Here is a 13,042-nt window from a genome sequence, read left to right as displayed (position 1 = left end):
TTATTTAAGAAACTGACCGTCTCAGCTCTCAGTTCAATAATGTATATGAGGAAGGAGCCAGTTTCAGGCATTATGAATTGACTACTGACCTTTTTGTGTACTGTTTCACTGTATTAAGAAATCCACTAAGAACAACAAAAGATGGTCCGCAGTGCTGAGTACACTGCCGAGTATCACAGTAGGTACTCAATACATGTCTTTGATTAAAGAAATGAACCAATCAGTCAATGTATTCTTGACTGCAAGATCAGAAATTAACTATATTTTCACATAGATTACTTCTACAAACTGCTTCTACAAATTTATAAGAATTATGGTTAACTGAGATTTGTTTCTCACACACCAAATCATAATTTAGGTAACATAAAAGAGGTTCTCTATAGATTCCATCTTCCCTTTTCCCACCTCCAACTCCACTTAAGAGTTTATCATTATTCTAAGATAAAATTTATGCATAACCCATTGTCCCAGTAAAGAGAGAAGAGGTAATATCATGTAACTATTGCCAAAAAAGACTAGTTCAACATTACTTATAGTAAAACTAAAATGTTTGGCAGATAGTCTCTAAACTTTAATGCTCTCTACTATATTGTCATATTTTATCAAATCTAAGATGCTGTTGATTGCAACTCCACCAACTTTCTATGTTAATACCAAGAAAAAAAATGAGGTCAATTAAAACTATGACACACCATCAAATATAAAAGGCACTCTGACTGAAGAAATGTTCAATGTGTCTTATAAATGACCAAATATACTATGCTAAAAATCAAACCAATGTATAAAATTACTCAGGGATATGGTTCAAAATTCATTCATTTTATACAGGCACATACATGTTATTAATGCTCTATCATTCAAACAAAGACAGGAAGTAGAAAGAAGCATGGATCATCAGTAAAACCATTCTGAAATATTTCTAGGTCAAAGTAATTTCTGTCATCCTTTAATACAAAATATAACTAATTTTGACAAAGGAACCCCTGTGACCCAGATTTATGGTAGTCTTCTAATGAGATGAAAGTAGTAGTTAGATTTCTAAATTTTGTTCAAATGTCAAGCCTAGTACCCACTCATCTACAATACAAAAGATATAGATCTTCCCTAAATCAACATAATACATGCAGGCTTCTAGATCTTTATTTAGACCATAAATCTTCAATTTGTCTTCCAGCCAATTTCTGTAAAAATATCAGCTAAAAAAAAAAAAAGCTACTTAAGGAGAAGAACTCTATTTATTTCTCAATCTGCTCTCCTCTGATGTCTACCCTTGCTACTTTATGGAACTTATTCCTGTTAACATAACCAAGAACCTCTCGTTCTGGAGCTTAGAACATCACATATTACCCTCTCCTTCTTATAAACATTCCTTGGCTTTGGTACTACAACTCTCCTGATTTTCTCTGAATATTCCTTCTAAGTTTCTACCTTGGCTTTGAACCAACTTTCCATTTAGTGAGCATCAATTATGTTAAAGTCACTGTTATTGGACTGGGAAGAGAAAAAGAGGGCATATAATGGTGATTAAGACATAATCCCTGACCTTAAGAAATTCAACCCGATGAAGGAGATATATGCACAGATAAAAAACAAGAGAGCTATGAGAAATTCTGTAATTCCAATATTAAAAATGCTTTGGAGGCAAAGGATGATTAATCTTTATTGGAATGATCTGAGGAGACTTCACAGATAAGGTAGCATCTCACGTTTTGAAGGATGGATTTTTCACAAATGGAGAATATAAGGGAAGCATACAAAACAGTGCAAGTTTTATCCATCTTAATATTTTGACCACAGCCTAGTAATAGTATATCAACATAGTAGGTAATTAATAAATGTATGTGGAACAAATTAATCCCTCTTAATATCCACCTTAATATTTTGACCACAAGTTCTATCCTTCTTAATATTTTGACCACAGCCTAGTATAGTCCATCAACATAGGAGGTAATTAATAGATGTATGTAGAAGAAATTAATTCTAAAGAAAAAAAATAGTAATGGCAAGGAAACAACACATAGGGAGGGCATGTAGCTGAAGAACAATAATACACATTCATGATAATGACAGAACTTAAGCAAAAAAAAGAAAAAAACAAAAAAAAACCCACAAAGATGAGGCCAGATTGTTTAGGACCCTGACTGCCATGATATGGTTTAGAGATTAATTTTGTAGATAAGGAGTGTCAAAGACATTTGGGTTAAAAATTTTAGCATAATTTTATTTATTTATTCTTGGCTGTGTTGGGTCTTTGTTGCTGCGCATTGGCTTTCTCTAGTTGTGGCGAGTGGGGGATACTCTTTGTTGTGGTGTGCAGGCTTCTCTTGTTGCGGAGCATGGGCTCTAGGAGCACAGGCTTCAGTAGTTGTGGCACGTGGGCTCAGTAGTTGTGGCTCGCAGGCTCTAGAGTGCAGGCTTAGTAGTTGTGGCACACGGGCTTAGCTGCTCCGCAGCATGTGGGATCTTCCTGGACCAGGGCTTAAACACATGTCCCCTGCATTGGCAGGAGGATTCTTAACCACTGTGCCACCAGGAAGTCCGAAAAAAATTAGCATAATTTTAAGTACACAACTCTGGCAGCAACTAGAGAATCAATTAAAAAAATCTGAGACTACAGTAGTCAGATAAACAATTCATAAAGGGCAACAAAACTTACTGAACACCAATTCAGTACAACCACTGTGAAAAAGCTGCAGACACAATGAGAGGAAATGGTACCAATCTGAAAGAATATCACTATTTGGTTAGAACAACCAGATATATAAATAATTCCACTAAAATATGTAGTTATAAAATAGAAAGCACACTTAAAGAAGTGAATAAGTATGTTTGGTAATATAAGAAGTAACCTTTGAGCTGGATAAGAGCTTCTGAGGAACATTAGTGCTAGTAACAGACCTTTCAAGAGTCAATATTCCAGAGGGAACTAGCTTGCACCATTTGGGCAAAGGCAGAGAGCAACAGTGTTGAAGTTTCCCTAAGGATGGCTGAGTAGGTGTTGCTGCCAGCAGTGTAAAGGAAAAGAATGGGGATGGAGACAGAGGAGCAATGGATTTTATATTGACCTGTTGACATTTAAATAAGAACTTGATAGCACAGCTTCAGAACTATGGGACCAAAGGGTATAAAGGTAAATGTGTGAGTCATTTATATAAAGGATACTGTTGACACCAAGGAAGCAAGGTATAGCCCAGAAATTTAGTAGAAACTGCAAACAGAGTTAAGGTCAGAATTTTAGGGTATGACTGCACATAAGAACAGGAAAAAGCAGCAGAACAGGATATTAAGATAGACTCCTAAAAGAAATACAAACAGAAAAAATACCTGAAGAATAAAGGAAAAGAAAGTTTCAGGAAGGAAATTAACATTTACCAGGCATAGGAATTAGGTCATATGTTACCTTTCGGGGAAGAGATGTCATACTTAGGTGGGCTAAGAAGAGAATATAAAGGTAGAAATGGTATGTGACTCTTTTAGAAAAAATGAATGAAATGAGCCAAGATATTATTGAAATAGAAGATTTTTGCTCAATATATTAATGCTCTCAAGAAAACTTCTGTCTGAAGAAATTGAGAGATACTATAAAGCTACAATTCATATGGAATAGGCATATAAATTAAAAGAAATATCAATGAAATCAGGTGGCCAGAAACAGGTTACTTTATAAAAATTTAGAATATGGTAAAGTTGATGATTACACATAAGGATATGAAGTATACGGGGAAAAAATGACCATTTAATAAATGGTGCCACAGTATTTGCTTAACTTTGGAGAAAAGTCAGAAGAGTGTCATTATTGAACACGCAGGCGTTCAGTAGATATTTCAAAGAAGTCAGAGTAAAAGCTAAACCATACATTAACAAAGCTAACAAACAAGAGTGTAAAATATCATATTTGCAAATAACTGCTCTCCAGAACAAGATGTAACACTCTTTGAAGGAAGATAACAAAATCTAAACACTCAAGTAAAATCAAAGTATCTAGTATACAATCAACAATTACTAGACATGAGAAGATGCAGGAAAATATGACCCATCACCAACAAAAAAGTCAGTCATTAGACACAGACCTCAAAAATAACAGAGATGATGGTATTAATAGACAGTAACTTTAAAGCAGTACAGGAACATAAAGAAGAGATAATGGGAAATAGAAATAAACAGGACGTTTAAAGATGAAACATATAATATCTGAATAAAAATTTCACTAGATGGGATTAACAACAGATTAGACACAGCAAGAGAAAAGACAAATGAACAAGAAATCATAGCAGAAGAAAACTATATAAATTGCACCTGAAAAAAAAAATCTCAGCAACCTCTTGAACAGTGTCAAGGAGTCTAACATATGGATAACAGCAGATCCTGAAAGAGAGAGGGAGACATCTGCAAAATAATGACTGAATTTTTCCAAACTAGGATAAAAAAGATAAATGCACAGACTAGGTATTTCAACGAAACTCAGTGAGATAAAAACTAACAAACAGGCATGAATACTCAGAACATAACAGTCAGATCACACTAAAATTGCTGAAAAAACAGTGACAGAAAATCTTTTAAAAATTCTGAAGGGAAAAAAACACAATACATACAGAAGAACAAACAGGAGAATTTCCCCAGACTTCTTCTTAGAAACTATATAAGTGAAAGGACAATGGAACAATATGTCCAAATTGCTGAAAGAAAAAAAACACATCCTAAAATTTTGCATCCAGTGGAAATATCCATAAAATATAAAGGTTAGAGACTTCTGTTTTGACCATGATATAAAATAAATAAAACAAGGATTTTCATACATTAAGCATTAGGCTTCAAGGTACAGTGACTCCAAAGAAAAGGGAAACAAGGTGGTAATTATGGTTGTTCCAGCTTGCTGCCTGGAGAGACCATCCAGAATGTAACACAGGGAAAGAAAACCAAAACAGAACCTGTGGAATTCTTGAAGTAAGAATAGAGAGTTCAGAGACTGGGGAGACCAAAGTAGCTGTAATTCATGAGGCAGAGAACCACAAAGAGGAGAACTCCAGGGACCTGCAATGAACTGCCTCTGAGTCTTACTAATCAGCACATGTATATGAGGAAAATTCTAAGGCCAGGGAAAAGAGCCATTGGAAAGAATCAGGTGAAAAAAATCACAGGCTCATAGAGCTAAAAATACTTTTTGTTCTCACCAGGCAAAATGGAAAAACTTCTTAAGAAATGTGACACCCACTAGAGTCCTTGAGGATACTGCCTCTATAGTGCAGCAGTATTAGTGTTAGAGCAAAGGACACACACATGTGTCAAAAGTGTTAGAGTAAAGGACACATACATATGCCAAAGGTGTCAAGGTCATTCAATGGGGCAAAGGATAGACTTTTCAACAATAGATTCTGGAATAACCAAATATCCACATGGGATAAAAAATGAACTTCAATCCTTAGCTTACAGCATACATAAAAATAAAAAATATCATAAACCTAAATGTAATAGCACAATTATAAAAGTTATAAAAGGAAATATAGGAGAAAATATTTGTCATCCATGATAGACAAAGATTTCTTAGATAGTATTTAAAAAAAACAAAGAAGACAAACTGATAAATTGGATTTCAAAATTTAAAACTTCTGTTGCTCAGAAAATATCACTGAGACAATGAAAAGGCAAGGTATAGTCTGAGAGGAACTATTTATAATACACTCATTTGGCAAACTATTTGTAACCAGAATATATAAAGATCTATTATAATTTAACAATAAGATAACCCAATTAATAAATAGACAAAATATTCGAACATACAGGTAAAAAAATGTATGCAAATGGCCAATATGTGAAAATATATCTAATATCATTAGTCATCAGAAAAATGCAACTCAAAACCAACTGCAATAATATACTTCTATATACACATTAGAATGACTAAAATTAAAAAGACTGACCACACCAAGAGTTGGTGTGGATATGAAACAACTAGAATTCTTGCGGCATTGATACTAGGAATGCAAAATGACACAACTACTTTGGAAAACAGTTTTGCAATTTTTCAAAATGTAAACATATGCTTATTATAAACGCAACAATTATACTCCCCAGTATTTAGCCAAGAAAAAAGAAAACTTGTACATGTATGTGCATATCAGCTTTATTCATAGTAGGCGATGACTAGAAACAATCCAAATGTACACCAAAAGCAGGACAGATTAAAAAACATTGATATAGCATGCTCATGACTCAGCAATGAAGGAACAAACTACTGAGACATGGATAATCTCAAAAACGTTAGGCTTAGCAAAAGAACCAGAAACAGACATAAAAGAGTACATATTGTATGATTCCATTTCTGTGAAATTTTAGAAAAGGTAAATCAAATCTTTAGTGTCAGAAAGCAGATCAGTAGTTGCCTAGGGCCAGGTATAGGAGCAGGAGATGACAGAATGAGACAGGGAAGACTGACTGCAAAGAGGAATAGCAGAACCTTCTGTAGCAGTGGAAATGTTCTGCATCTTTTTGTAATGGGGACTACATGCATAGATGTTTGTCAAAAGTCATATAAGTTATGTATACTTAAAGTGAGTACATTTTATTGTATGTAGCTTATACTTAAGTAAAGTTGGTTAAGTAATGGAAACAATCTAAACGTTCAAAAATATAGTAAGGATTTAATAAATTACATCTGCATAATTAATTACTAGGCAACTAGTATGTGTTTTACAATATTAAATAAAATGGAAATTATGGGTACAGTATAAAAACAGGAAAATACACTAATATGGTAATAGTGATCATTGCTAGATGGTAAGATTTAGAGTATTTTTTTTCTGTTTTATACCTTGAAAATTACCTGTAATAATTTAATATCCATTTCCCAGAGCATTATACTTTCCTAAATGTGAGACCATCTGTCTTCCTCACGCCATGTACTAAGTACATAGCACAGTGACTAGCTTGTAGCACGCAGTCAATAAATAAGTATTTTATCAATTGAACTGAAATAACTTTTTGATGTTTTCTGCAATGTACATGTACTGTTGTTACTTTCATAATGGGAGAAATTTTATAAAGGTTTTAAGTAAACATACTGTTGATGCTTTTACTGATTCAGGCTTCTGACAATTTTTTTTTTTCTTGGCAGAGGCACAGGAGAAAGAGGAAGACTGCACAAGTGCTCTATAGCTTTGCATCCTCAGCACCAAGCCTAGCATGTAGCACATATTAGGTACTTAATAAATATGTACTGCAAAGAATAAAGTTAAATTAAAAATACTTTCCAAAGAATTATTTATAAGGAAAATAAGGCTTAAAGTTTTGAAGGTAAAGTATTTTTATGAGAAACATTTAAAAATCACATACAATAACTAAATAATCTTGTTTTTGTTAAAAAAATGAATTTTTTGCTCCTCAAGCAAGGAACATACCTTTAGAAATTTAAGTCCCTTTAGCAATGACTACATGTTTGTGTGTGTGTGTGTGTGTGTGTGTGTGTTGTGCTTAGCAATGCTGTGGGAATATAGTAATGTAAATATTAATAGATTGCCTTAATGATCTAAATATACAAGTTTATATTTCATTACAAACCCGGAATGTTTATCTTTAAAATAAATTGTTATATTTTGAAAAATATGCAACAAACTTTAAAAAAAAATAAAGATCTAGACTGAAACAACATCCTGAGAACTATCACTGCAATCTAAGACTTTAAATTCAATTACATTTTTTTCTTGCAAATACTGTCTATACAAACTTTAGTCACTCCTTTGTAATAGCAAAATATCAGTTAACAGAGAATAACAAAATATGCTCAATATGGGTCAATAATTACAATGATTACATTCATTATCATAATATTGATTGAGCTTGGAACCTGAGTACCCTAAAGACAACTAATTAATTAAGCAATGAGACACAGGAGTCTGTGCAATAATGCTGATTAACACATCCCTTACGTTTACAAAAACACCTAAGATGAAAAGAATGTCTCTAGTTCACATACAAGAAAACTAGTCAACAATACTGCCTTAGTCCATTTGGGATGTTATAACACATTACCACAGACTCGGTGAATTATAAACCACAGAAATTTATTTCCCACAATTCTGGAGGCTGGGAAGTCCAAGATCAATGCACTTGCAGATCGGGTACCTGCTTCCTGGCTCACAGACAGCTGTCTTTTCACAATGTCCTCACAATGGGGAAGGAGCAACTGAGCTCTCTGAGGTGTCCCTTATAAGGGCACTAATCCCATTCAGGAGGGCTCCACCTTCATGACCTAATCACTAGAAAGGCCCCATCCTCCAAATGCCATCACACTAGGGATTAGGTTTCCACATATGAGTTTAGGGTGGACATAAAGATTCAGTCTGTAGCAAATACTATACTACACAATTGGAATGGTATCAGTTATACAATAAAACAAACATTTAAACATGTACTTTTATAGGATCAAATAAAAGTACACTTACATTTAATAGGTAATTCATATTAATTGTTTTCTAGATCATGTCTATCCTCTTCTCAAGCTGAACTCAGTTTCTATGCATTTCACACAGAAAAATTAATGTAAAGTAGTGTAAATTTACATTTAGTTTTTGAAGAAAGTTTCTTCCAGAAAGGATACTGATAAAATGCCATATTTTAATAAATAGTTCAAAATTACATTTCTGAAAATACAAATTAAACCCTTAGGATGTTTCAGGAGAATTGAAAGGGATCTAAGGTCAGATGGCTGGACTCTGAAACAGTTGTTTGGTTATAAATGTCCAGCTAAATACCTCAAGCCCTATTTCTCTATTTCTTGCCCTCTTCTTACAAGTCTGAAAATGTAAAAAGAATTCTCGATCTAACTAGGTGCCTGATACCGGAAAAAGTAGCCGTAGGCTGGCAATTTTTTTTTTAACATCTTTATTGGAGTATAATTGCTTTACATTGGTGTGTTAGTTTCTGCTTTATAACAAAGTGAATCAGCTATACATATACATATATCCCCATATCTCCTCCCTCTTGCGTCTCCCTCCCTCCCTCCCTATCCCACCCCTCTAGGTGGTCACAAAGCACCGAGCTGATCTCCCTGTGCTACGTAGCTGCTTCCCACTAGCTATCTAATTTTTAAACAATTAATGCAAGGCATGAAAAGTTAAGGAAATTTTCTGGGATCAAAAGTCACCTAATGAAAATACTTTATAATATGGTAAGTACAAAACTAGTTCCTTTAAAATTTTTTAAAATTCTAATTCCATAATTAAAATAATTTACATTAAAGTATTTTATTACAACTCTACTAACAAGATTAAAAAAGAAATTGCTCAGTTCTACCACATTAAATATTAATAGATTTTTCATTTGGAGAATAAAATATACTTTTAAAAGAGTAAAAATTCTCAAGGTAATTATTTTAAAATATCTAAATCTATTAGGATATAATGTGAAATATTTGGGCTATTTATGAAATATATCCAATACCAACACAATAAAAATAATAAACACTACAATTTTTGAGCATTAAGATATTACATTCTAACAACAATCACAAAAGCTACAAAATGCTATTTCCATATTATAGATGATTAAATAAAATAAATATAAGTTATTATTACTATCACAATAGGCACTATTTTTGAGTACTGCTACTTGTTTGGCACTATACTAAGTAAGTTACATGCATTATATTATTTAATCCTAAAACAATGTTATAAAATAGGTACAATGATTATCTCTATCATACAGCTGAGAAAACTAAGGTTTAGCCATGTTATGAAGCTTGCCTAGCATCACATAGCTCTTAAGCAGTAGAGCTGAGATTCAAACTTAGGTCTCTGGTCTCTAGAGCATATCTATTTATTATTCTAAGTACAGTTTCTATTAACCTGAGACAATAAATGTATAAATTATTCAATTAAGAAGAAATTTCATTCATAAGTCTCCTTTATAATTGCATAATATGAATTGCATGAGAGAAGGAACCTTGTATAGAGTACAGTTGCCTTCTCAGGGTCTAGAACTAGATAGGAATTGAACAATATTTGGTAAATAAATTTTAAAAATTAGACAAAATAAATTCCTCGAAACACACAACCAAAGCTCACTCAAGAAGAAATAGATAAAATGCATGCCTCCATAAATATATTTTTTAAATTTCACTTCATTGTTAAAAACCTTCCTACAAGGAAAACTCTTGGTCTTAAAATTTCACTGGTGAATTCTACCAGAAAGTAGAAGAAGCAATGCTGCCTGACTCATTTTAAGAGGTTAGCATTACTCTGAATCCAAACCCAGAGACATTGCTCGGGGTAGGGAAGAGAAGGGACCCTACAGAATGATATTCCTAGTGAACAAAGATTTAAAATTCTTAACAAAATTTTAGCAAACTGGGTTCAACAACATATCAAAAGGATAATACATCATAACTAAGTGGGATTTATCTAAGAAATGCAATGTTGGTCTAACATTAAAAAAAACAAACAGTAAAATTCAAGATATTAACAGAATAAAGAAGAAAAAACACGTGATCATCCCAACAGATACAAAAAAATAATTTGACAAAATTTTACATCCTATCGTGATTTATAAAAAAAAAAGCTTAGCAAAATGGGAACAGAAAGGAACTTCCTCAATTTGTTAAAGGGTATATATGAAAAACCTACAGCTAACAACATTCTTAATGGTGAAAAGTACAAATGCTTTTGCCCTAAGATCTGGTATAAGGCAAGGATGTCTGCTCTTACATTGCTATTTAACATTGCTCTGAAGGTCTTAGCTTAATAAGGCAAGAAGAGAGAAAATCCACTGAGACTGAAAAAGAGGAAGTAAAACTGTCTTTGCTCTCACATGATGTGATCATCTACAAAGAGAATCTCAACATACTTAAGAACAAACAAACAAATAGACAAACTGAGCAAGGATGCAGGATTCAAGGCTAATGAGTAAACATCAACTGCATTTCTATATGCAAACAATTCAGATTTGAAACTTTAAACAAATCATTTATAATATTAAAAAATAAGATAAATAAGGATAAATTTAACAAAAAATGTTCAAGACCTGTACACTAAAAACTACATGATATTGTTGAAAGAATTAAAGAAGATCTAAATAATTGGAAAAATATACCATGTTCATGGATCAGAAGACAATACTGTGAACATGTCAATTCTCCCCAAATTGATCAACAGATTACACTATCCATTAAAGTCCAGTAGACCTTCATGTAGAAATCAACAAGCTTATTCTATAATTTACCTGAAAATATTAGGGTTGCCAAGACACTTTTTAAAAAGAAGAGCAAAATTAGAAGACTTGAACTGCTTCATTTCAATATTTACTCTAAAGCAAAAGTCTTAAAGACAGTCAGGTATAAGTATAAGGATGGATGGATATAGATCAATACACAGAGTCGAGTCCAGAAACATCTCACACATATATATGGTCAATTGATTTTTGACAAAGGTGTCAGGGTAATTCAATGTGAAAAAAAATAGTCTTTTCAACAAATATGCTGGAAAAATTAAATATCCAGTTGCAAAAAAAATGAACCTTGACTCAAGCACCGTAAACAAAAATTAACTTGAAATGGTCTGCAGACCTAAATATAAGTCCAAAAAACTATGAACACTTCTAGAAGAAAACATAGGAGAAAATCTTAACAAACTTGGGTTAGGAAAAGATGTTTTAAATTAAACCCAAAATGCATAAACCACAAAAGAAAAACACTTATAAACTATTTCATCTAATTTAAAAGTTTTGTCCTTAAAAAGACACTTGTAAGAAAGCACATCAGTGGTTGTGACGACAGGAGGTGATGGTAGGAACTGACTGTAAAGGGGCATGAGAGACTTCTTTGGGTGATAGAACTGTTCTATATCATGACTGTGGTGATGGTAAACTACTCATTTGTCAAAACTCACTAAATTGTACACTTAAAAGTGGTGAAGTTTACGAAATACAAATTACATACGAACAAGATGACTTTTAAAAAACGGATTTAAACAAAAATATACACAGGAAAAAAATTCCCCGCTAAAAAATGAAAAGGCAGAACACAGACTGGGAGAAAATATTTACAAAACATATATGATAAATTACTTGTATCTAGAATATATAAATAAGTCTGATTACTCAATATTAAGAAGACAAACAACCCAATCAAAACACGGACCAAAGATTTTAACAGACACTTCAGTAAAGAAGACATAACATGGCAAATCAGCACAGGAAAACATGTTCAATATCATTCATCATTCAGGAAGTTCAAGCTAAAACTATAAGATACACATCAACTAGAAGGGGTAAAATTAAGAAAGACTAACCATGCCAAGTGTGGTGATGATGATAAGTAACATCCTAGAAATGCAAAATGGTACAATTTGGCAGTTTCCTATGAGTTGAACATACCAAATAACACAGAAATTGTATTCCTAGATATTTACCTAAGATAACTGAAACTATACAACCACACAAAGATTTGTACTGGATTATTCACAAGAAATTTTTTCATAATAGCCCCAAACTGCAAGAAAACCAAATGTCTATCTACTACAGATTATATAAACACATTGTAATACATCCATCCATATAATAAAGCCATAAAAAGAAATAAGCTACTGATATATGCAACACTATTGATGAATATTAAAAGTATCGTGTTAAGATGCAGAACACAAATGACTATATACTGTGTTTTGAGATTAGAGTTTTTAATATTTAAATATTGTTTCGTTACATTTCCTGTTTCTTTTCTTCATGGTCTCAAATTACACATATATTGTGCCTTCTGTTTTCACTCTCTTGAAATGCGCACTCTGGGGTAATCCAACCTTTATGCAAGAAGTTTGACTACCCTGAAATTGCCATCCTGTGCCATAACCACATGGAGAGAAATTGTGAAAACAGATAAATGCCTGGGCAGCTCCTGTACTTTCAGTCACTTCATCTGATATTCTAGATATAAAAGTAAGCATCTTAGATGTTGAGGCTAGTCAAGTCTTTGGATTCTTACTTTAGATGCAGAGATATATTGGCTAAATGAATTTTGGGAAACTAGCCTTGAAATACTATAAAAGTATATACTAAA

The 13,042-nt window shown here is 32.8% G+C and overlaps 1 protein-coding gene across 4 annotated transcripts in view; it reads right to left on the bottom strand.

Annotated features, from left to right (window-relative positions):
* Window positions 1-13,042, bottom strand: part of AKT3 (AKT serine/threonine kinase 3) — a 384,805-nt gene that overhangs the window by 106,009 nt on the left and 265,754 nt on the right. The gene's annotated exons all lie outside the window — the stretch shown is intronic.

The sequence above is a fragment of the Leucopleurus acutus genome (assembly GCF_964270905.1).
Source record: "Leucopleurus acutus genome assembly, chromosome: 2".
In the NCBI taxonomy this organism is placed as follows: Eukaryota; Metazoa; Chordata; class Mammalia; order Artiodactyla; family Delphinidae; genus Leucopleurus; species Leucopleurus acutus.
Note: the sequence above shows the minus strand (reverse complement) of the source record. Positions and strands in the feature narration are given on the sequence as shown.